The sequence below is a fragment of the Xenopus tropicalis genome, chromosome 3, assembly GCF_000004195.4.
Source record: "Xenopus tropicalis strain Nigerian chromosome 3, UCB_Xtro_10.0, whole genome shotgun sequence".
NCBI classification, from domain to species: Eukaryota; Metazoa; Chordata; class Amphibia; order Anura; family Pipidae; genus Xenopus; species Xenopus tropicalis.
In genome coordinates, this window is record NC_030679.2 from 4,266,758 (window position 1) to 4,289,503 (window position 22,746).

General features: G+C 50.4%; 1 protein-coding gene across 2 annotated transcripts in view; it reads left to right on the forward strand.

Moving 5' to 3' along the window:
- Positions 1-245: 245 nt before the first annotated feature.
- Positions 246-22,746, forward strand: part of shisal1 (shisa like 1) — a 46,874-nt gene continuing 24,373 nt past the window's right edge. Inside the window, exon 1 of one of the 2 annotated variants that reach the window (XM_031898491.1) lies at positions 246-714. The gene's annotated coding sequence lies outside the window, so the exon portion shown is untranslated. The remainder of the gene's footprint in view (positions 715-22,746) is intronic. The other variant, XM_031898492.1, reaches the window with a different exon arrangement.

Here is a 22,746-nt window from a genome sequence, read left to right on the forward strand (position 1 = left end):
CTCAGAACCTGTATAAGGATATATTGCGCAGGAAATTGACGCTTATTCTCAATTTCTGGGGTTACTTGCCCTTTATTTTGCCGCCCAACCTTCTCAGAGAGGAACATATAATGAGCCCCAATTCAAAGGAAGAACAATAGGGGAGTCAGGCAGGGCTGATAGAGGGGGGCTGTGCCTGGGTGCTGGGGGGGGGGGAGACAGCCGGTAATTGGCCAGATCTCTCTCTCCCAGTCGGGACTGTCACTCTCTGCTCTCTCATTAGAGCCGCAGCGTTTGACCTCTCAGTGAGAGCTGCTCTGGGTCGGAGCCAGTGATCCGGAATCAGGGAACAGAGAGGAAGGAGAGAGAGAGGGAGAAGAAGAGGAGGAGGAGGAGGAGGAGGGGGGGCACTAATCCCGAATAATGGGCTGTGGGAGACAGTGACAGGGGGGGGAGAAGGGACAGCACTTTGAGGGGAGGGAGGTGAATTCAGTGCACAGTTGGGGGAGAGACTGGGAGGAACAGGTTCGGCTCCATCTCAGTCCGGCTCCTGGCAACGCTCCATCCGCCTCCTCTGGGATAAAGGGGTTACCCCCCCCCCCCCGGAATAAACCCGGATACCCCAGGATACCTACCGGGCGGCTTCTTATGGTTTCTCCCCTCTCCGACCTCCCTCTGGGGCGCAAGAAGGATGTCTTCATTATTGGGGTGCAAGGGGGGCCCCTCCGCTCAAAGGTGAGTCCATCAACCCCACCCCGACCCTCAACTTACCCCCCCCGGGGCGAAATAACGCACATTGGCGGCGGCAGTTTAGCGAGTCGCACATGTTACTTTAGAACTGAGGGGTCGCTCCTTATTGTAAACTGCCTGGGGGTTATTTCAGTGATTGAGTATTGTTGCTATGTGCATAGAGTCAGGTGGTCTCCTAAACTATTTACTAAATGAGACGCGTAAGTGAGGGGGCAACATCCCTAATATAGGGGGGCAACTATGTGGGTGTGGGAGATTAAAGGGCAAATTAACAGGGGCATTTAATAGGTTGGATAGATTTGCCCCCACCTGTTAGGCAGTTGCGCTTCTGGAATAAACAGCCCCTAGGGTGTTAAAGGGGTCACAGCGCTCCCCTGTTACCCCGGACCCCCAATGATTTGGGGTACTAAGTGGGATTTCGGGGGTTCTTGGCTATTGTTTGCGCAGGTTGGGGTGAGGGGGGGGGGGGGCTGGGACTGACCCCCCTGTGCTGCTAGTGGAACAGGTGGAAATGGGGGGGCTCAGATTGTGGGGTTCTGCAATGAGAATATTTAGTATACTATAAAGGGAAATTGGGGAGTTTGCTGATTTCCCCTAAATAACTGGGGGGCTATGGGGGGGGGGGGGATTATACAGTCTCACATTATATTATTTGTAATCTGACCCCCCCCCCCCCCTTGTCATTATACATAGTAATTAACCCCTTCATTGTCATTATATTTCCCTCATCTTATTCAGTATTATGTCCCGGGTAACTCACATCTTGCTCTTACCCCTATTTACTCTTTTACCCCCTCTAGTTTCAAGCCTACGGTTTTACCCCTCAGCCCCACATCCAGTCTGTAGATTTACCCCTCTATCCATCACCCATCAATGTACCCCTTAACCCACCGTCAGCCCTACAGATTTACCCCTCGACCCACCATCAGCCCTACAGATTTACCCCTCGACCCACCATCAGCCCTACAGATTTACCCCTCGACCCACCATCAGCCCTACAGATTTACCCCTCAACCCACCATCAGCCCTACAGATTTACCCCTCAACCCACCATCAGCCCTACAGATTTACCCCTCAACCCTCCATCAGCCCTACAGATTTACCCCTCAACCCTCCATCAGCCCTACAGATTTACCCCTCAACCCACCATCAGCCCTACAGATTTACCCCTCAACCCACCATCAGCCCTACAGATTTACCCCTCAACCCACCATCAGCCCTACAGATTTACCCCTCAACCCTCCATCAGCCCTACAGATTTACCCCTCAACCCTCCATCAGCCCTACAGATTACCCTCAACCCTCCATCAGCCTACAGATTTACCCCTCAACCCACCATCAGCCCCACAGATTTACCCCTCAACCCACCATCAGCCCTACAGATTTACCCCTCAACCCACCATCAGCCCTACAGATTTACCCCTCAACCCTCCATCAGCCCTACAGATTTACCCCTCAACCCTCCATCAGCCCTACAGATTTACCCCTCAACCCACCATCAGCCGCACAGATTTACCCCTCAACCCACCATCAGCCCTACAGATTTACCCCTCAACCCACCATCAGCCCTACAGATTTACCCCTCAACCCTCCATCAGCCCTACAGATTTACCCCTCAACCCTCCATCAGCCCTACAGATTTACCCCTCAACCCACCATCAGCCCCACAGATTTACCCCTCAACCCACCATCAGCCCTACAGATTTACCCCTCAACCCACCATCAGCCCTACAGATTTACCCCTCAACCCACCATCAGCCCCACAGATTTACCCCTCAACCCACCATCAGCCCTACAGATTTACCCCTCAACCCATCATCAGCCCTACAGATTTACCCCTCAACCCATTATCAGCCCTACAGATTTACCCCTCAACCCTCCATCAGCCCTACAGATTTACCCCTCAACCCATTATCAGCCCTACAGATTTACCCCTCAACCCACCTATGATCACATTATTACCCCTCACCTTCCCACCCCAGGCAACATTTACCTCTCTCCACCACCCCCCTTACAGGTATAACCCTCCCTCCCCAGAACCCTACAGGTTATTTCCCCCTGCAGCCCAATTCCCCCCCCCCCCCCCACCTAGGCTGCAGGTTTAACTCTTTCCTCCCCTCCCAAACTCCAGGTTAAACTGCCCCCTCCCTGCCCAGTCTTCACCATGAAATCTCTTCTGCCCCCCAAGGCTATAGGTTCAGCTGCCCCCCCCCCCCAGCCCACAGGTTGTACCCGCTACCCCCCATCTTTACCTCCCTCTGTGTTACCCCATTACCAGGACCCTCTTTATCAATGTACAAAGTCCGTGCCCCCCCTTAGCCTTATTACTGCCCCGACTCCCTAATTCCCATTGGCTGCTGCTGGGAGATACATTTATTCTAGTGGGGAAACAGCAGCGACAGTGAGACGAGTATTGATCCCCAGTCTCAGCTTAGTTGGCCTTTAGGATGAACCCCCCAATTTCACTACTTTGCCCCCCCCATAGTGGGAGCCATTGCTCCATACTGACAGGTCCTGCTGGTGTTGCCGGAGCTGCCGTAGAGCCTGGCCCCCCTGCTGTCACCTTACAGTGCCCAACACACCATAGTGGGGGGGGCAACTAAACTCTACATGCCCCCCACCATCCCAGAGGCCCAGGCACCTTGGCACAGACTGACCGACTCGCAGCCATAAGTGTCACCGCTGTGCCAGGCTGAGATGTGAGTTTCTAGGCTTGTGGCTCAGACCATGTGGTACAGATTTACTATCATTATTTTTGGTTGCGCGCCCAACACTCACTGACATTCCTGGGCTTCACGCAGCCGGGGGGGCACGGGGGGGCCCGAACAGTAACACAAACATGTTTTTATAATGTGGTGACCTCAGCTCCTCTCCGACACACACAGAGAAACTCCCTGCACCCCAGGGCTACATGTTTGCAGCAGTTCTGCCCTGCTTTATGGCTGAGATTCTAGCTATCTGTATAACAGAGCATTCTGTCACAGTGGCACAGATCCTATCTGATCCCCCCATTGTAAGCAGCAGTCCTGCCCTGCTTTATGGCTGAGATTCTAGCTATCTGTATAACAGAGCATTCTGTCACAGTGGCACAGATCCTATCTGATCCCCCCATTGTAAGCAGCAGTCCTGCCCTGCTTTATGGCTGAGATTCTAGCTATCTGTATAACAGAGCATTCTGTCACAGTGGCACAGATCCTATCTGATCCCCCCCATTGTAAGCAGCAGTCCTGCCCTGCTTTATGGCTGAGATTCTAGCTATCTGTATAACAGAGCATTCTGTCACAGTGGCACAGATCCTATCTGATCCCCCCATTGTAAGCAGCAGTCCTGCCCTGCTTTATGGCTGAGATTCTAGCTATCTGTATAACAGAGCATTCTGTCACAGTGGCACAGATCCTATCTGATCCCCCCATTGTAAGCAGCAGTCCTGCCCTGCTTTATGGCTGAGATTCTAGCTATCTGTATAACAGAGCATTCTGTCACAGTGGCACAGATCCTATCTGATCCCCCCATTGTAAGCAGCAGTCCTGCCCTGCTTTATGGCTGAGATTCTAGCTATCTGTATAACAGAGCATTCTGTCACAGTGGCACAGATCCTATCTGATCCCCCCATTGTAAGCAGCAGTCCTGCCCTGCTTTATGGCTGAGATTCTAGCTATCTGTATAACAGAGCATTCTGTCACAGTGGCACAGATCCTATCTGATCCCCCCCATTGTAAGCAGCAGTCCTGCCCTGCTTTATGGCTGAGATTCTAGCTATCTGTATAACAGAGCATTCTGTCACAGTGGCACAGATCCTATCTGATCCCCCCCATTGTAAGCAGCAGTCCTGCCCTGCTTTATGGCTGAGATTCTAGCTATCTGTATAACAGAGCATTCTGTCACAGTGGCACAGATCCTATCTGATCCCCCCCATTGTAAGCAGCAGTCCTGCCCTGCTTTATGGCTGAGATTCTAGCTATCTGTATAACAGAGCATTCTGTCACAGTGGCACAGATCCTATCTGATCCCCCCCATTGTAAGCAGCAGTCCTGCCCTGCTTTATGGCTGAGATTCTAGCTATCTGTATAACAGAGCATTCTGTCACAGTGGCACAGATCCTATCTGATCCCCCCATTGTAAGCAGCAGTCCTGCCCTGCTTTATGGCTGAGATTCTAGCTACCCTTGTGGAAGGGTAAGTGACATTAACCCTTAGTGCAAAGTTGATCCAGGAACCGGTCCCATTGCCCTTTTGTAGTCAAGAAGGAATCTTTTTGCCCCCCTGAGGCATATCGGAGGGGCTTTTTATGTTTTTTTTTTCCTTCCTATACCTATATACTGCTGGACTGGGAATCAATATTTATAGGCCGTTGGGGCTTTAATTAATGTCTGCCTTAATTAACTGATTAGTGCTACCCGTTTCTATGGCAACATCAAACTTGGCCTCATTAGTCATGTTATCTGCTTTCCATACAGCGAATATTCCATAAATCATTAAATCGGCCTCTTTTGATCAAGATTCAAATGAAACGGCTTGGCCCCGCCCCCCTCACACACAATGATACATACGGGTGACGTATCCCCCATTTTGCCGCCTTTCTGGCGCTTTTTGCCATGAACTTATGGATTCTGGGGGCCGCCGCGTCCCGGCTGTTGTAAATCAGTAAATGGGCAATGAGCTCGGCTGAGACGAGATAAAGGGGAAGCGAATGCGCTTTTTGGCGATCTTTTCTCGCTGTAGCAGACGGGGAACACGTGGCCCCGAGCGAATATTGAACCAGACGCGCGGAGAGGGAAACCTGTTTATCTGGGGGCCGCCGTACAAACAAGACGTTTATATCATGTTCATAAATTAACCTGGACAGGAAATCAATCATCGTTATATGAGTCTCGCAGGGGGCGGGGCTCGGGGGGGACGGATTATACGATAATGTTCCTTAATTACAAATGACACGGGGACATTAGCTTTAATGTAGGGATGGCAATTGCTTGGGCCGCTGAGTCCCATATCGGGCCTGTATTTAGCTCCGGTGGCACCCCAGGCGGCTGGGGAATTTTTAATATTTTTAAAAAAAAAGAAAATCTATTTTACAGGGACCCCACAGCCACCACCCCCCAAAAGCTGCCACCCTAGGCACAGGCCCTTGGGAGCCTATATATATTTATATATATAAATATGTCCCTACCTATTTTATATTGTAACCCAGACTTATACACAGGCTCCCCCCTCTCCCTTAGAAGCTGCCCTTGGGGTGTTTAGTCCCACCCACTCATTGACTTACAGCCTCCTTGCCCCTCCCCCTATAGTCCCACCCACTCATTGACTTACAGCCTCCTTGCCCCTCCCCTTATAGTCCCACCCACTGATTAACCTACAGCCTCCCTGCCCCTCCCCCTATAGTCCCACCCACTCATTGACTTACAGCCTCCTTGCCCCTCCCCCTATAGTCCCACCCACTCATTGACCTATAGACTTTCCGCACCTTCCTCTATAGTCCCACCCACTGATTGACCTACAGACTCTCCGCCCCTTCCCCTATAGTCCCACCCACTGATTGACCTACAGACTCTCCGCCCCTTCCCCTATAGTCCCACCCACTGATTGACCTACAGACTCTCCGCCCCTTCCCCTATAGTCCCACCTAGTGATTGACTTAAAGATGTCCTGCCCCTCCCCCCACCCAATAACTGACTTGCAGTCTCCCTGCCCCTCCCCTTATAGTCCCACCCACTGATTAACCTACAGACTCTCTGCCCTTCCCCCTATAGTCCCACCCACTGATTGATCTACAGACTCTCCGCCCCTCCCCCTATAGTCCCACCCACTGATTAACCTACAGACTCTCTGCCCTTCCCCCTATAGTCCCACCCACTGATTGATCTACAGACTCTCCGCCCCTCCCCTATAGTCCCACCCACTGATTGACATGCAGAATCCTTGCCCCTCCCCCTGTAGTCTCGCCCAATGATTAACTTACAGACACCTGGCAACTCCCCCTGTCAATTTCCATCAGAATAATCTAGTCCCACCCATTGCTTGAGTCACAGACTCCCTGCCACCCGTTAGCTGTCATTAGAGTGTTCTAGTCCCACCCACTGATTGCGCCTGAAAAAAGTATAATGTATGCGCACTTGTGGGTAAGGGGGTTGTGAGGGAAGTGGGGTGTGGGGGCCCTGCACCCCCCAGTCCAACCCTGCTACCATCTGAGTAGTCCCTCCCACTGCTTGAGTTAAAAACTCCTGCTCCTCCCATTCACCCATAAAGCTTCCATGTTCTAGTCCCGCCCACTGCTTGAGTTACAGCCTCCCTGCCCCTCCCACTGCTCCTTACCCAGAACCCCCTGGGGCAATGAGCCTATAACAGTTCATAATACAAATACAATGACAGAGAACAGACTCCTTTTCTACAAACGTTTTTTCTTTTTTGTTCAAATAAAATCAACCTTTAGGTTTAGTTGCCCTTTATGTTTCCCCGCAGCCCATTGTCCCTGGTTCCCGATATTGTTCCGTTATTTTCCCATTAGTCACAGATGTTCCGGCCTGTTCTGCACAGAACCTTATATTGTTCCCCCTCACTTTGTAGTCTCCTAGCTCAGCGATCCAGGCGCGCCCGGCCGGCAGCCCTGCTGGGATCTGAGAGCCCGGGGGCTTTGATGGGAGAAAGGCTTTTCCCTTTGTGTTTCCTGCTAATGGTGCAACATTGGATCAGTTCTGTCTCTTCTCATCCCCCCCCCCCCCCGTTTGTGTCTGTTTCGTTCCATAGTAAAGATAATAAGGACATTTCTATTTCAATACAGCAGCCCCTATGACCCCATCTGGGGCAAAACTACTGAGGGTACAAATACACCCTGGCCCCTCCCATCGGGGGCCACTAAAGCTTGGGGTTCAAATCCGGTCTGGGATTTGCATTTAAAAAGGAGGCGGGGGGACCTACTACATGACCTGGGCCCCACCAGTGGGGGGGGGGGACCGGACCAGTTGTGGGGTATTTAGTCTATATTACCTACTCTTCCCTGCCTGAATGCATGTCATGGGGGTGGGGGGGGGGCTCAACATTTTTTTTCAAGGCACACAATGCCAGATTATAGCTCCACCCCTCTATGCCTGTCATACTCACCGGACTGCAATCCCCTGCCAGAGCATGAATGAGCTGTTGCTTCCCACCATTACAGTATTGGGGGTAATATGGGGTAATGCTTTGCTGTAATACTGTGCCAATGTAGTAGGGCAAATAAGACCCCCCCCCCCCCATAAATTACAGTACCGGTTCTGGGCAGCTGCCTTCCATTACATCACCCTATACCCCCATTACGTCACCCTATAAACCCAGCCAGGGTCGGACTGGGGGTGCACCCCAGGGGCCCCGCACCCCTCAATGGACCACCCGCTGCCAGCCAAACCCCTCCCCCAAGCACTCGTATCATATATTGTGCCGGGGGAGGCAGAAAAGCAGCCGTTGGGGGCTCCGGGGATCGGGTCTGGGCCGGCCCAGTCCGACCCTGGACCCAGCAGAACATTAGCCCAATAGGATAGGTCAGTAGTCCAGGAAGATCAGCAGCACGGGGGGGATCTAGCTGTATAGCCAATTACATGCAGGGGTTTCCCACCCCAAACTTTAAAAAGGGCAAAATTCCAGAAATTCCATAAAAGACAGAAACCAAACTGCCGACTGTTTCCGAGCGACGAGCGCCACTTGGGACGGCGTTCAGCATTTGTTTTTATTTTTGGCCGCCGCGTGGGCCTGTTTGTACTTAGTGCTGAATCACTGTTTGTCTCCTGTCTGATCATTACAGCACAAGGGAGGATCCCCGCGCGCCGGCCCTTTAAGGAAATGTCAGAAGGTGGCAATGGGCAACGTGGGCTTCCACTACAGATTTGTATTTATACATATGGGTAGGGGGTGCCATAGTGTTTCCCTTAGACAGTACAGTATGGGGGTACAGCTTATTGTGTGCCCAGAACATTCCTTCTCTGTATATTTGTATTTATACATATGGGTAGGGGGTGCCATAGTGTTTCCCTTAGACAGTACAGTATGGGGGTACAGCTTATTGTGTGCCCAGAACATTCCCTCTCTGTATATTTGTATTTATACATATGGGTAGGGGGTGCCATAGTGTTTCCCTTAGACAGTACAGTATGGGGGTACAGCTTATTGTGTGCCCAGAACATTCCTTCTCTGTATATTTGTATTTATACATATGGGTAGGAGGTGCCATAGTGTTTCCCTTAGACAGTACAGTATGGGGGTACAGCTTATTGTGTGCCCAGAACATTCCCTCTCTGTATATTTGTATTTATACATAAGGAAAGGACCCGGCTGAGCCCTTGGGTTTAGTACTTACCCATCTCCGCCTCAGGTTTGAGGGACTAATTACTGGAGAAGATCCTAATTACTTGGAAGGAAGTGGAGTTGGCAGTTCCCAGAGTCTCTGACTGAGGGAAAGCAGATAAATTATTGATTACGGCTCCTTGTTTGTCATTAGAAGAGAAAGAGAATGGACTGAGGGTCAATATCCACCTGTCATTCCTCCAGAGCAGCACAAAGCTCTGCCCTGAGTAGATAATGGGGCAGTTAGAGAGACCCCCTCACTAATTCTCTCTGTCAGCAGCCCAATCCCATGTCAGCACCCCCTGGGTAAGTGAATCCAATCTCCCCCCAGTACTTACCCAGGTACAGAGCTCTGATTCTCTGTACTTCCTGCTCCTGGGCTGCTCTCTTTCCCATGGTCAGGCAGGAACCTCCCCCTGGGTAAGTGAATCCAATCTCCCCCCAGTACTTACCCAGGTACAGAGCTCTGATTCTCTGTACTTCCTGCTCCTGGGCTGCTCTCTTTCCCATGGTCAGATAGGAACCCCCCCCTGGGTAAGTGAATCCAATCCCCCCCCAGTACTTACCCAGGTACAGAGCTCTGATTCTCTGTACTTCCTGCTCCTGGGCTGCTCTCTTTCCCATGGTCAGGCAGGAACCTCCCCCTGGGTAAGTGAATCCAATCTCCCCCCAGTACTTACCCAGGTACAGAGCTCTGATTCTCTGTACTTCCTGCTCCTGGGCTGCTCTCTTTCCCATGGTCAGATAGGAACCCCCCTGGGTAAGTGAATCCAATCCCCCCCAGTACTTACCCAGGTACAGAGCTCTGATTCTCTGTACTTCCTGCTCCTGGGCTGCTCTCTTTCCCATGGTCAGATAGGAACCCCCCCTGGGTAAGTGAATCCAATCTCCCCCCAATACTTACCCAGGTACAGAGCTCTGATTCTCTGTACTTCCTGCTCCTGGGCTGCTCTCTTTCCCATGGTCAGGCAGGAACCTCCCCCTGGGTAAGTGAATCCAATCTCCCCCCAGTACTTACCCAGGTACAGAGCTCTGATTCTCTGTACTTCCTGCTCCTGGGCTGCTCTCTTTCCCATGGTCAGATAGGAACCCCCCCTGGGTAAGTGAATCCAATCCCCCCCAGTACTTACCCAGGTACAGAGCTCTGATTCTCTGTACTTCCTGCTCCTGGGCTGCTCTCTTTCCCATGGTCAGATAGGAACCCCCCCTGGGTAAGTGAATCCAATCTCCCCCCAATACTTACCCAGGTACAGAGCTCTGATTCTCTGTACTTCCTGCTCCTGGGCTGCTCTCTTTCCCATGGTCAGGCAGGAACCTCCCCCTGGGTAAGTGAATCCAATCTCCCCCCAGTACTTACCCAGGTACAGAGCTCTGATTCTCTGTACTTCCTGCTCCTGGGCTGCTCTCTTTCCCATGGTCAGACAGGAACCTCCCCCTGGGTAAGTGAATCCAATCTCCCCCCAGTACTTACCCAGGTACAGAGCTCTGATTCTCTGTACTTCCTGCTCCTGGGCTGCTCTCTTTCCCATGGTCAGGCAGGAACCTCCCCTGGGTAAGTGAATCCAATCTCCCCCCAGTACTTACCCAGGTACAGAGCTCTGATTCTCTGTACTTCCTGCTCCTGGGCTGCTCTCTTTCCCATGGTCAGGCAGGAACCTCCCCCTGGGTAAGTGAATCCAATCTCCCCCCAGTACTTACCCAGGTACAGAGCTCTGATTCTCTGTACTTCCTGCTCCTGGGCTGCTCTCTTTCCCATGGTCAGACAGCAATATAATATAGATTCTCTGTATTTCCTGCTCCCGGGCTGCTCTCCTCCCTATTGTCAGGCTTGGAAAAGCCCAATTTAAGCATTATTGTGCAAGCATGCCGTTTGACCTGGGGGCCCTTTGCCCTTAATCTCATGACATAGGAATTACAGGTCCCTGTACTTAATCCTTCAATAATCCCGTTTCCCTTCATATTAAATGTTTCCCATTGAGCAGTGAAACATAATCATAAGGAGCCATTTGTACAGCTGAACGTGTCCCCACTGTCTCTGGGCTTGGGCTCTGGAGTCGGAACCAACAGTGCAGGGAATTGAACATTAAAGTGGCTGCTGTATAATGGGAATGAGCTGCAATACCGGGGGATAAAGAGCCACAAGTGGACCTTCTCCCATTGGCAGGGATTGGTGGGCCTGGTCCAGACTCCCCTTGATACAATGATGTTTAATGAGCCGCAGCCCAGGCCGACAGCTGGTACGTTTCCAAGTTCAAGGGCTTTGTCTCTGCCTCATCCTGGATCCGACGTTTCCAAGCGAACTCATCCCCGGCTGTTACTTTGTTTGCACTTATTGTAAATGGTGATTTTATTGGCCCATTATCTGCCCCGAAACCTCTTCTTGCCCCAACTCCCACCCCCAGAAACGCCCCACCCCCCTCTCTTACCGGTGCCGCGGTTATTATAGGGTTAATATAGGGCTTTCTGTCATGTAAATGTAAGCAGGGCTGGCAGGGGATGCTGGGAGTTGTAGTACAACCAGACTCTCTACCTGTCCTTATTTGTGCCCTGGGTACCCCTGGAACTATAGCGGGGTGACTGTTACCCCAATGTTTCTATATATCTGTAACCTTGTTATGGGCTAAGGGGGCCCAGCCTGAAGGCCAGTTAGGGGGGGATTTGGGGTGCTTATTTGTGCCCTGGGTACCCCTGGAACTTTAGCAGGGTGACTGTTACCCCAATGTTTCTATATATCTGTAACCTTGTTATGGGCTAAGGGGGCCCAGCCTGAAGGCCAGTTAGGGGGGATTTGGGGTGAGTGCTTATTTGTGCCCTGGGTACCCCTGGAACTATAGCGGGGTGACTGTTACCCCAATGTTTCTATATATCTGTAACCTTGTTATGGGCTAAGGGGGCCCAGCCTGAAGGCCAGTTAGGGGGGATTTGGGGTGAGTGCTTATTTGTGCCCTGGGTACCCCTGGAACTATAGCGGGGTGACTGTTACCCCAATGTTTCTATATATCTGTAACCTTGTTATGGGCTAAGGGGGCCCAGCCTGAAGGCCAGTTAGGGGGGATTTGGGGTGCTTATTTGTGCCCTGGGTACCCCTGGAACTTTAGCAGGGTGACTGGTACCTCCAATGTTCTATATATCTGTAACCTTGTTATGGGCTAAGGGGCCCAGCCTGAAGGCCAGTTAGGGGGGGATTTGGGGTGAGTGCTTATTTGTGCCCTGGGTACCCTGGAACTATAGCGGGGTGACTGTTACCCCAATGTTTCTATATATCTGTAACCTTGTTATGGGCTAAGGGGGCCCAGCCTAAAGGCCAGTTAGGGGGGGATTTGGGGTGAGTGCTTATTTGTGCCCTGGGTACCCCTGGAACTATAGCGGGATGACTGTTACCCCAATGTTTCTATATATCTGTAACCTTGTTATGGGCTAAGGGGGCCCAGCCTGAAGGCCAGTTAGGGGGGGGATTTGGGGTGAGTGCTTGTGCCCTGGGTACCCCTGGAACTATAGCAGGGTGACTGTTACCGCCAATGTTCTATATATCTGTAACCTTGTTATGGGCTAAGGGGGCCCAGCCTGAAGGCCAGTTAGGGGGGGATTTGGGGTGAATGCTTATTTGTGCCTGGGTACCCTGGAACTATAGCGGGGTGACTGTTACCCCCAATGTTTCTATATATCTGTAACCTTGTTTATGGGCTAAGGGGGCCAGCCTGAAGGCCAGTTAGGGGGGGATTTGGGGTGAGTGCTTATTTGTGCCCTGGTACCCCTGGAACTATAGCGGGGTGACTGGTTACACCAATGTTTTCTATATATCTGTAACCTTGTTATGGCTAAGGGGGTCCCAGCCTGAAGGCCAGTTAGGGGGGGATTTGGGGTGAGGGTGCTTATTTGTGCCCTGAAGGTACCCCTGGAACTATAGCATGGCGGGTGACTGTTACCTCCAATGTTTCTATATATCTGTTAACCTTGTGTTATGGCTAAGGGGGCCCAGCCCTGAAGGCCAGTTAGGGGGGATTTGGGGGTGAGTGCTTATATTGTGCCCTGGGTACCCCTGAAGCTATAGCATGGGTGACTGTTAATGCGCGATCCAATGTTTTCTATAGTTCTGTCACCTTTGTTATTGGGGTACAGGGGGCCCAGCTGAAGGCGCAGTTAGGGCAGGGATTGGGGTGATGTGTCTTTATATTGTGCCATGCTGGGTACCGCCTGGAACTAGTGGCGGGGCTGGAACTGTTACAGCGCAATGTTCTATAATCATCTGTAACTTGGTGGGGGCTAGAGGGGGCCAGCGCATGAAGGCACAGTTAGGGGGGGATATTGGGGTGAGTGCTTATTTGTGGCCTGGGTACCCTGGAACTATAGGGGGGTGGACTGGTTTGTCCGCTGTCCTGGTACCAATGGTTGTCTAGATTATATCTGTGAACCTTTGTTATGGGCTAAGGTGGGCCCAGACCCTGAAGGTGATGCCATGTTAGGGGGGGATTTGGTGGTGAGTGTTGATATTGTGTCCTGTTGTATCCCTGTCGGAAGCTATAAGGCTGGGGTGACAGCTGTTACGCAGTAGTGGATTAGGATGTTGAATGATTTTATATATGCTGTAACCCTTGTTTGGCTATAGGGGCCAGCCTGGAAGGCCAGATTAGGGCGGGGATTTTGGGGGTGAGTGTTATTTGTGCCCTGAGGTACCCCTGGAAGCAAATAGCAGAGGTGGACTGGTTACCTGAAGTCAATGTTTCTAATATATAGTGGTAACCGTTAGTTATGGGCTAAGGGGCCCAGCCCTGAAGGCCAGTTAGGGGGGGATTTGGGGTGAGTGCTTTTTGGATTTGTAGCCCGTGGGTTACGCCCTGAAACTATAAACAGGGTGACTGTTACCAACAACGTTGCTCGTTACTTAATTATTGACAGAACAAGCACCTAATATCATTTTCTGCACTGGAAATACAAAGGATTTTACAGTTTCTGTAACTTACCAGTGAGTATTTTAACGTGATTGTGAAATAAATATCTCCCCATCATACAGATCTGGAGACTGAATGATTGCCTTAAGTGAGTTCTTTTTAATGTCCTAAACATTTTGTAAAATTAAAGGGGATATAAACCTAATCTCTGTTGAATTGTAACGCTAAGCTGTTTGTATAAATGAATTGCAAGGGTTTAAAATCAATTTGAAATGCAATTGTCCTGGTGGAAGCCCCTCCCCTGATAAACTGCCATCAGAGTATTTAAGCCCCGCCCACTGCTTGAGTCACAGACTCCAGAGCTAAAACGGATTTTCCCTTTGTTATACTGATTTTGTGGACTGATCTCTGATGAAAGGAGTGCAAGGCAGGGAAGGAGTTAACCTCTCTAACCAATAATAATCCAAGATATTTCATACCGGCCCCCCCTGTGCCTCGTCCCAGCTGTTCATGCCAAGAAGGCATATGGGAGCTTTATTCCCTGGCACAGCGCAGCATTCTAATTGGGGGGGGCACATCAAATAGTATTTTCTTTAAAGGAATAAGAGTATTGCAATAACATCAGAGCCTTTTGCGCTACCCCTCCTAGGCTCCCCCACACGATGAACGCCAAAGATTCAGTTCCAATAGGGTAGATGATGGGCGTGTATGCCGATATACCGCCAGGAGACATCTTCTATGTTCGATGGGGGAATAGATTGCTGGAAGAAGGAATCCAATCCTTACCTTCGAAGACAGTATTATTCCGCCCTTCGAGCCTCCCGAATATGTAATAGAATACAGAATTACTTACCACAGAGAGGGCAATGTTCTGACCCGGCGAACACTCATAAAGCTGTACAGCCTCTGTCCCATAAGCTGTAGCTGTTAAGGGAACTGACTATGGCCCCATCCCTGACTCACATATATATATAGATTCATGAAGCTAGAATATAGCGAGGGGAATGGTTCTGGCACCAGATAAAGCTGTAACCCCAATGTCTGTGCAGCACTAAGTCGTAACGGGAAATACTGATGGCACCCCGATACCAATGTCATAAACTACATATACAGAGAAGGAATGTTCTGGGCACACAATAAGCTGTACCCCCATACTGTACTGTCTAAGGGGAAACACTATGGCACCCCCTACCCATATGTATAAATACAAATATACAGAGAAGGAATGTTCTGGCACACAATAAGCTGTACCCCAATACTGTACTGTCTAAGGAAACACTATGGCACCCCTACCCATATGTATAAATACAAATATACAGAGAAGGAATGTTCTGGGCACACAATAAGCTGTACCCCAATACTGTACTGTCTAAGGGAAACACTATGGCACCCCCTACCCATATGTATAAATACAAATATACAGAGAAGGAATGTTCTGGGCACACAATAAGCTGTACCCCCATACTGTACTGTCTAAGGGAAACCACTATGGCACCCCTACCCATATGTATAAATACAAATATACAGAGAGGGAATGTTCTGGGCACACAATAAGCTGTACCCCCATACTGTACTGTCTAAGGGAAACACTATGGCACCCCCTACCCATATGTATAAATACAAATATACAGAGAGGGAATGTTCTGGGGCACACAATAAGCTGTACCCCATACTGTACTGTCTAAGGGAAACACTAATGGCACCCCCTACCCATATGTATAAATACAAATATACAGAGAGAATGTTCTGGCACACAATAAGCTGTTACCCCCATACTGTACTGTTCTAAGGGAAACACTATGGCACCCCCTACCCATATGTATAAATACAAATATTACAGAGAGGAATGTTCTGGGCACACAATAGCTGTACCCCCATACTGTACTGTCTAAGGGAAACACTATGGCACCCCTACCCATATGTATAAATACAAATATACAAGAAGGAATGTTCTGGGCACACAATAAGCTGTACCCCCCATACTGTACTGTCTAAGGGAAACACTATGGCACCCCCTACCCATATGTATAAATACAAATATACAGAGAGGGAATGTTCTGGCACACAATAAGCTGTACCCCCATACTGTACTGTCTAAGGGAAACACTATGGCACCCCTACCCATATGTATACCAATACAAATATACAGAGAAGGAATGTTCTGGGCACACAATAAGCTGTACCCCATACTGTACTTGTCTAAGGGAAACACTATGGCACCCCCTACCCATATGTATAAATACAAATATACAGAAGAAGGAATGTTCTGGGCACACAATAAAGCTTGTACCCCCATACTGTACTGTCTAAGGGAACACTATGGCACCCCCTACCCATATGTATACATACAAATATACAGAGAGGGAATGTTCTGGGCACACAATAAGCTGTACCCCCATACTGTACTGTCTAAGGGAAACACTATGGCACCCCCTACCCATATGTATAAATACAAATATACAGAGAAGGAATGTTCTGGGCACACAATAAGCTGTACCCCCATACTGTACTGTCTAAGGGAAACACTATGGCACCCCCTACCCATATTTATAAATACAAATATACAAAGAAGGAATGCTCTGGGCACAGTATAGAAGTATCTTTTTCTCTATAAAGTTAGGGGAAATGTTCTACAATCTGCAATCAATCTTTATTTCCGTGCCGCAGACTTAATTAGAGGCGGCAGAACGATGCTCCTGTGGTTTATTAGCAAATTACAGTTGGGGGGGGGGGGGGGGAGCTGCTGCCGCTGAGATTATTCTGTAAGTAAATAATGAGCAACAAAAAGAAATCCGATTGAGAGAGCGACTCAGTAGCAGAAGCCCCAAACCTGGGAATTCTGACTCTCTCATTGGCTCCAATCAGACCACATCCTGGGAATTCTGACTCTCTCATTGGCTCCAATCAGACCACATCCTGGGAATTCTGACTCTCTCATTGGCTCCAATCAGACCACAACCTGGAAATTCTGACTCTCTCATTGGCTCCAATCAGATCACAACCTGGGAATTCTGACTCTCTCATTGGCTCCAATCAGACCACATCCTGGAAATTCTGACTCTCTCATTGGCTCCAATCAGACCACAAACGCTGGCATATTCTGACTCTCTCATTGGCTCAACAAAACACATCCTGGGAATTCTGACTCTCTCATTGGCTCCAATCAGGTTTCCTCATCTGGGAATGTCTGACTCTCAGTCATTGGCTCCAATCAGACCACATCCTGGGAATTCTGACTCTCTCATTGGCTCCAATCAGATCACATCCTTGGAATTCTGACTCTTTCATTGGCTCCAATCAGATCACATCCTTGGAATTCTGACTCTCTCATTGGCTCCAATCAGACCACATCCTGGGAATTCTGACTCTTTCATTGGCTCCAATCACATCACATCCTGGGAATTCTGACTTTCTCATTGGCTCCAATCACATCTTGGGAATTCTGACTCTTTCATTGGCTCCAATCAGATAAAATCCTGGGAATTCTGTCTCTCTCATTGGCTCCAATCAGATAACATCCCTGGGAATTCTGACTCTTTCATTGGCTCCTATCAGACCACAGTCTTGGGAATTCTGACTACTCTTCCCCCTATTGCTCCAATCACAAGCACCCCCACATTCCTGGGGAATTCTGACTTTCTCATTGGCTCCAATCACATCTTTTGGAAATTCTGGGACCTTTTTTTCATTGGGCTCCAATCAGATAACATCCTGGGAATTCTGACTCTCTTATTGGCTCCAATCACATCCTGGGAATTCTGACTCTCTCATTGGCTCCTATTAGACTAGAATCTTGGGAATTCTGACTCTTTCATTGGCTCCAATCAGATAACATCCTGGGAATTCTGACTCTTTCATTGGCTCCAATCAGATAACATCCTGGGAATTCTGACTCTTTCATTGGCTCCAATCAGATAACATCCTGGGAATTCTGACTCTCTCATTGGCTCCTATTAGACCACAATCTTGGGAATTCTGACTCTTTCATTGGCTCCAATCAGATCCCATCCTGGGAATTCTGACTCTCTCATTGGCTCCAATCAGATCACATCCTGGGAATTCTGACTCTCCCATTGGCTGCCATTGGAGCCCATTGTGCACCATGTGACAGCGCCGATCTCTCCTGGATACAAAGTTTCTTCACTAACGAGCAGCAAATTAAACGCTTCTAATAAAACCTTTAAATCAAATTATCCTCTCTAAGACTCATTAACTACAGATTTGAAGAAATAAAAAGGAATTAGCATATTTAATTAAGCAGCGTGCATTCATTAGTCAGTCCCGGGGAGCCCCGCCCCCAACGCCGCAGCTTTGTGCTTCATATCGACGCTCTAAACGGGGGCCACTCCTTCCCTGGGGCCCATTGGCACTTTCGCTTCTGGTTTTCAGGATAAATGGAATTTTGCCTTTTAAAGTCGCCCGTGGGGGGGTCCGAATCAGATGTTTGGGGTGGTAATCCTACCCCCCAATTGGCTGCAGCAAAAGGAGCGGCGAGAAGGGGAGGGGGATTCGCTATAATGTTTTGGGGGGGGGCCATAAAAGTAATTTGTAGGGCCATATCTGGCCCCCTGGCCCCCAGCTGGACAGCCCCGACCTATATTATCTATATCTTACTCCTTCAAACTTTTTTCAACCCCGCCCACTTCCGATGATGTCACTTCCAGTTTGCAGCACCAACACTTCCTGTTTAATGGCGGTCAGTGGGGTCACGGATAAGGCGGTTTGGGTTGCTGCAAATTATATTGGCTGGGTAGTGGGGGAAGGGGGGTTGACAGGGGGGCAGATTGTGATGTAAGCGGGTGTGGCCATGACATCACAGGGAGTCCCACGTGTCTGGGTCTCAAAAATTGGTTCCGTGCTGGACTCTATCCTGATTTGTCCCAGGACATGTCAATCACCCACCCACAACCACACCCCCTTTCCCATATGATACTCTGCCCATTTCTCTGCAAATTGGAACATAAAGGAATCCTTTGTAAGGAGGAGCCCAGGAGGCTTATGGGAGTCAGGGGAAACAAAACCCCCGTCCCGGTATTTCCTTAGTAAGAAAGTGACCTTGAAACGGAGCTGATAGTGTATAATGGCCCTGTTATTACTCATGCTGACAGCAGGGCGGCGGCTGGCACATATAGGGCAATGGGCGCTTATTTATAGTAACTGTATTCTGTATAATATAAACGCAGGGGAGAATACGTTACGGAGATAAGGAGGAATGGGGGGGAATGACAAACTGAGCAATAAGTGGGTCACCGGGAACAAACGGGGCGTTAGATGGATGAGCAATAAGCCTAGAGCATGATGGGAAATTCCATAGGCACTGTTTAACCCTTTCAGGGGTCTCTAGGGAGGAGCAACAGTTCAGCGATGCACACTGGGGGGGAATTAACTGTGGGACAGTGTGTATAGTAAGGCAAGATGGTGCCGGGGGGAGGGGCTGTAACTGTGGGACAGTGTGTATAGTAAGGCAAGATGGTGCCAGGGGGAGGGGCTGTAACTGGGGGACAGTGTGTATAGTAAGGCAAGATGGTGCCGGGGGAGGGGCTGTAACTGTGGGACAGTGTGTATAGTAAGGCAAGATGGTGCCAAGGGAGGGGCTGTAACTGTGGGACAGTGTGTATAGTAAGGCAAGATGGTGCCAGGGGGAGGGCTGTAACTGTGGGACAGTGTGTATAGTAAGGCAAGATGGTGCCAGGGGAAGGGGCTGTAACTGTGGGACAGTGTGTATAGTAAGGCAAGATGGTGCCGGGGGGAGGGGCTGTAACTGTGGGACAGTGTGTATAGTAAGGCAAGATGGTGCCAAGGGGAGGGGCTGTAACTGTGGGACAGTGTGTATAGTAAGGCAAGATGGTGCCAAGGGGAGGGGCTGTAACTGTGGGACAGTGTGTATAGTAAGGCAGATGGTGCCAGGGGGAGGGGCAGTAACTGTGGGACAGTGTGTATAGTAAGGCAAGATGGTGCCAGGGGGAAGGGCTGTAACTGTGGGACAGTGTGTATAGTAAGGCAAGATGGTGCCAGGGGGAGGGGCTGTAACTGTGGGACGGTGTGTATAGTAAGGTATAGTAAGGCAAGATGGTGCCAGGGGGAGGGGCAGTAACTGTGGGACGGTGTGTATATGTAAGGCAAGATGGTGTCAGGGGAGGGGCTGTAACTGTGGGACAGTGTGTATAGTAAGGCAAGATGGTGCCAGGGGGAGGGGCTGTAACTGTGGGACAGTGTGTATAGTAAGGCAAGATGGTGCCAGGGGGAGGGGTGTAACTGTGGGACAGTGTGTTATAGTAAGGCAAGATGGTGCCAGGGGAAGGGGCTGTAACTGTGGGACAATGTGTATAGTAAGGCAAGATGGTGCCAGGGGGAGGGGCTGTAACTGTGGGACAGTGTGTATAGTAAGGCAAGATGGTGCCGGGGGAAGGGGCTGTAACTGTGGGACAGTGTGTATAGTAAGGCAAGATGGTGCCAGTGGGAGGGGCTGTAACTGTGGGACAGTGTGTATAGTAAGGCAAGATGGTGCCAGGGGGAGGGGCTGTAACTGTGGGACAATGTGTATAGTAAGGCAAGATGGTGCCAGGGGGAGGGGCTGTAACTGTGGGACAGTGTGTATAGTAAGGCAAGATGGTGCCAGGGGGAGGGGCTGTAACTGTGGGACAGTGTGTATAGTAAGGCAAGATGGTGCCAGGGGGAGGGCTGTAACTGTGGGACAGTGTGTATAGTAAGGCAAGATGGTGCCAGGGGGAGGGCTGTAACTGTGGGACAATGTGTATAGTAAGGCAAGATGGTGCCAGGGGGAGGGGCTGTAACTGTGGGACAGTGTGTATAGTAAGGCAAGATGGTGCCAGGGGGAGGGGCTGTAACTGTGGGACAGTGTGTATAGTAAGGCAAGATGGTGCCAGGGGGAGGGGCTGTAACTGTGGGACAGTGTGTATAGTAAGGCAAGATGGTGCCAGGGGGAGGGGCTGTAACTGTGGGACAGTGTGTATAGTAAGGCAAGATGGTGCCAGGGGGAGGGGCTGTAACTGTGGGACAGTGTGTATAGTAAGGCAAGATGGTGCCAGGGGAAGGGGCTGTAACTGTGGGACAGTGGTATAGTAAGGCAAGATGGTGCCAGGGGAAGGGGCTGTAACTGTGGGAGTGTGTAGTAAGGCAAGATGGTGCAGGGGGGTGTAACTGGGAAGTGTATAGGCAAGATGGTGCCAGGGGGAGGGGCTGTAACTGTGGGACAGTGTGTATAGTAAGGCAAAGATGGTGGCCAGGGGGAGGGGCTGTAACTGTGGGACAGTGTGTATAGTAAGGCAAGATGGTGCCAGGGGGAGGGGCTGTAACTGTGGGACAGTGTGTATAGTAAGGCAAGATGGTGCCAGGGGGAGGGGCTGTAACTGTGGGACAGTGTGTATAGTAAGGCAAGATGGTGCCAGGGGGGAGGGGCTGTACTGGTGGGACAGTGTGTATAGTAAGGCAAGATGGTGCCAGGGGGGGGGGCTGTAACTGTGGGACAGTGTATAGTAAGGCAAGATTGTGTGCCAGGGGGGGGGGCTGTAACTGTGGGACAGTGTGTATAGTAAGGACAAGATGGTGCCAGGGGGGAGGGGCTGGTAAACTGTGGGAGTGGGACAGTGTGTATAGTAAGGCAAGATGGTGCCAGGGGGAGGGGCAGTAACTGTGGACAGTGTTATAGTAAGGCAAAGATGGTGCCAGGGGGGAGGGGCTGTAACTGGTGGACAGTGTGGTATAGTAAGGCAAGATGGTGCCAGGGGGAGGGGCTGTAACTGTGGGACAGTGTGTATAGTAAGGCAAGATGGTGCCAGGGGAGGGGCTGTAACTGTGGGACAGTGTGTATAGTAAGGCAAGATGGGTGCCAGGGGGGAGGGGCAGTAACTGTGGGACAGTGTGTATAGTAAGGCAAGATGGTGCCGGGGGAGGGCTGTAACTGTGGGACAGTGTGTATAGTAAGGCAAGATGGTGTCGAGGGGAGGGGCTGTAACTGTGGGATGGTGTGTATAGTAAGGCAAGATGGTGCCGGGGGAGGGGCTGTAACTGTGGGATGGTGTGTATAGTAAGGCAAGATGGTGCCAGGGGGGGGCTGTAACTGGGGGGACAGTGTGTATAGTAAGGCAAGATGGTGCCAGGGGGAGGGGCTGTAACTGTGGGACAGTGTGTATAGTAAGGCAAGATGGTGCAAGGGGGAGGGGCTGTAACTGTGGGACAGTGTGTATAGTAAGGCAAGATGGTGCCAGGGGAAGGGGCTGTAACTGTGGGACAGTGTGTATAGTAAGGCAAGATGGTGCCAGGGGGAGGGGCTGTAACTGTGGGACAGTGTGTATAGTAAGGCAAGATGGTGCCAGGGGGAGGGGCTGTAACTGTGGGACAGTGTGTATAGTAAGGAAAGATGGTGCCAGGGGAAGGGGCTGTAAGACTAACAGTGTGTATAGTAAGGAAAGATGGTGCCAGGGGAAGGGGCTGTAAGACTAACAGTGTGTATAGTAAGGCAAGATGGTGCCAGGGGAAGGGGCTGAAAGACAGTGTGCATAGTAAGGCAAGCAGACTGTAAGACCCAGAGCACTACATGCCGGAAGCCCTAATGAAGCCGTCAGAGTAGGAGGGGCCTATACGGACACCCCGCCCCTGTATAGAACATACTCAGCGTATCCCTAACTGAGTCTTATGAGCAATTTTATTGTTAATGAGACCGAATGGTATAATTACATCCAATTTACTTCAGGTACAATTACCTACAATCTGCTTCAATTAGAGACGCCGCGGCCAAGATCTTATTCCAAAGGATAATCAGGGGGCCAATCTCCCACAATCCATCTGTGACTGCT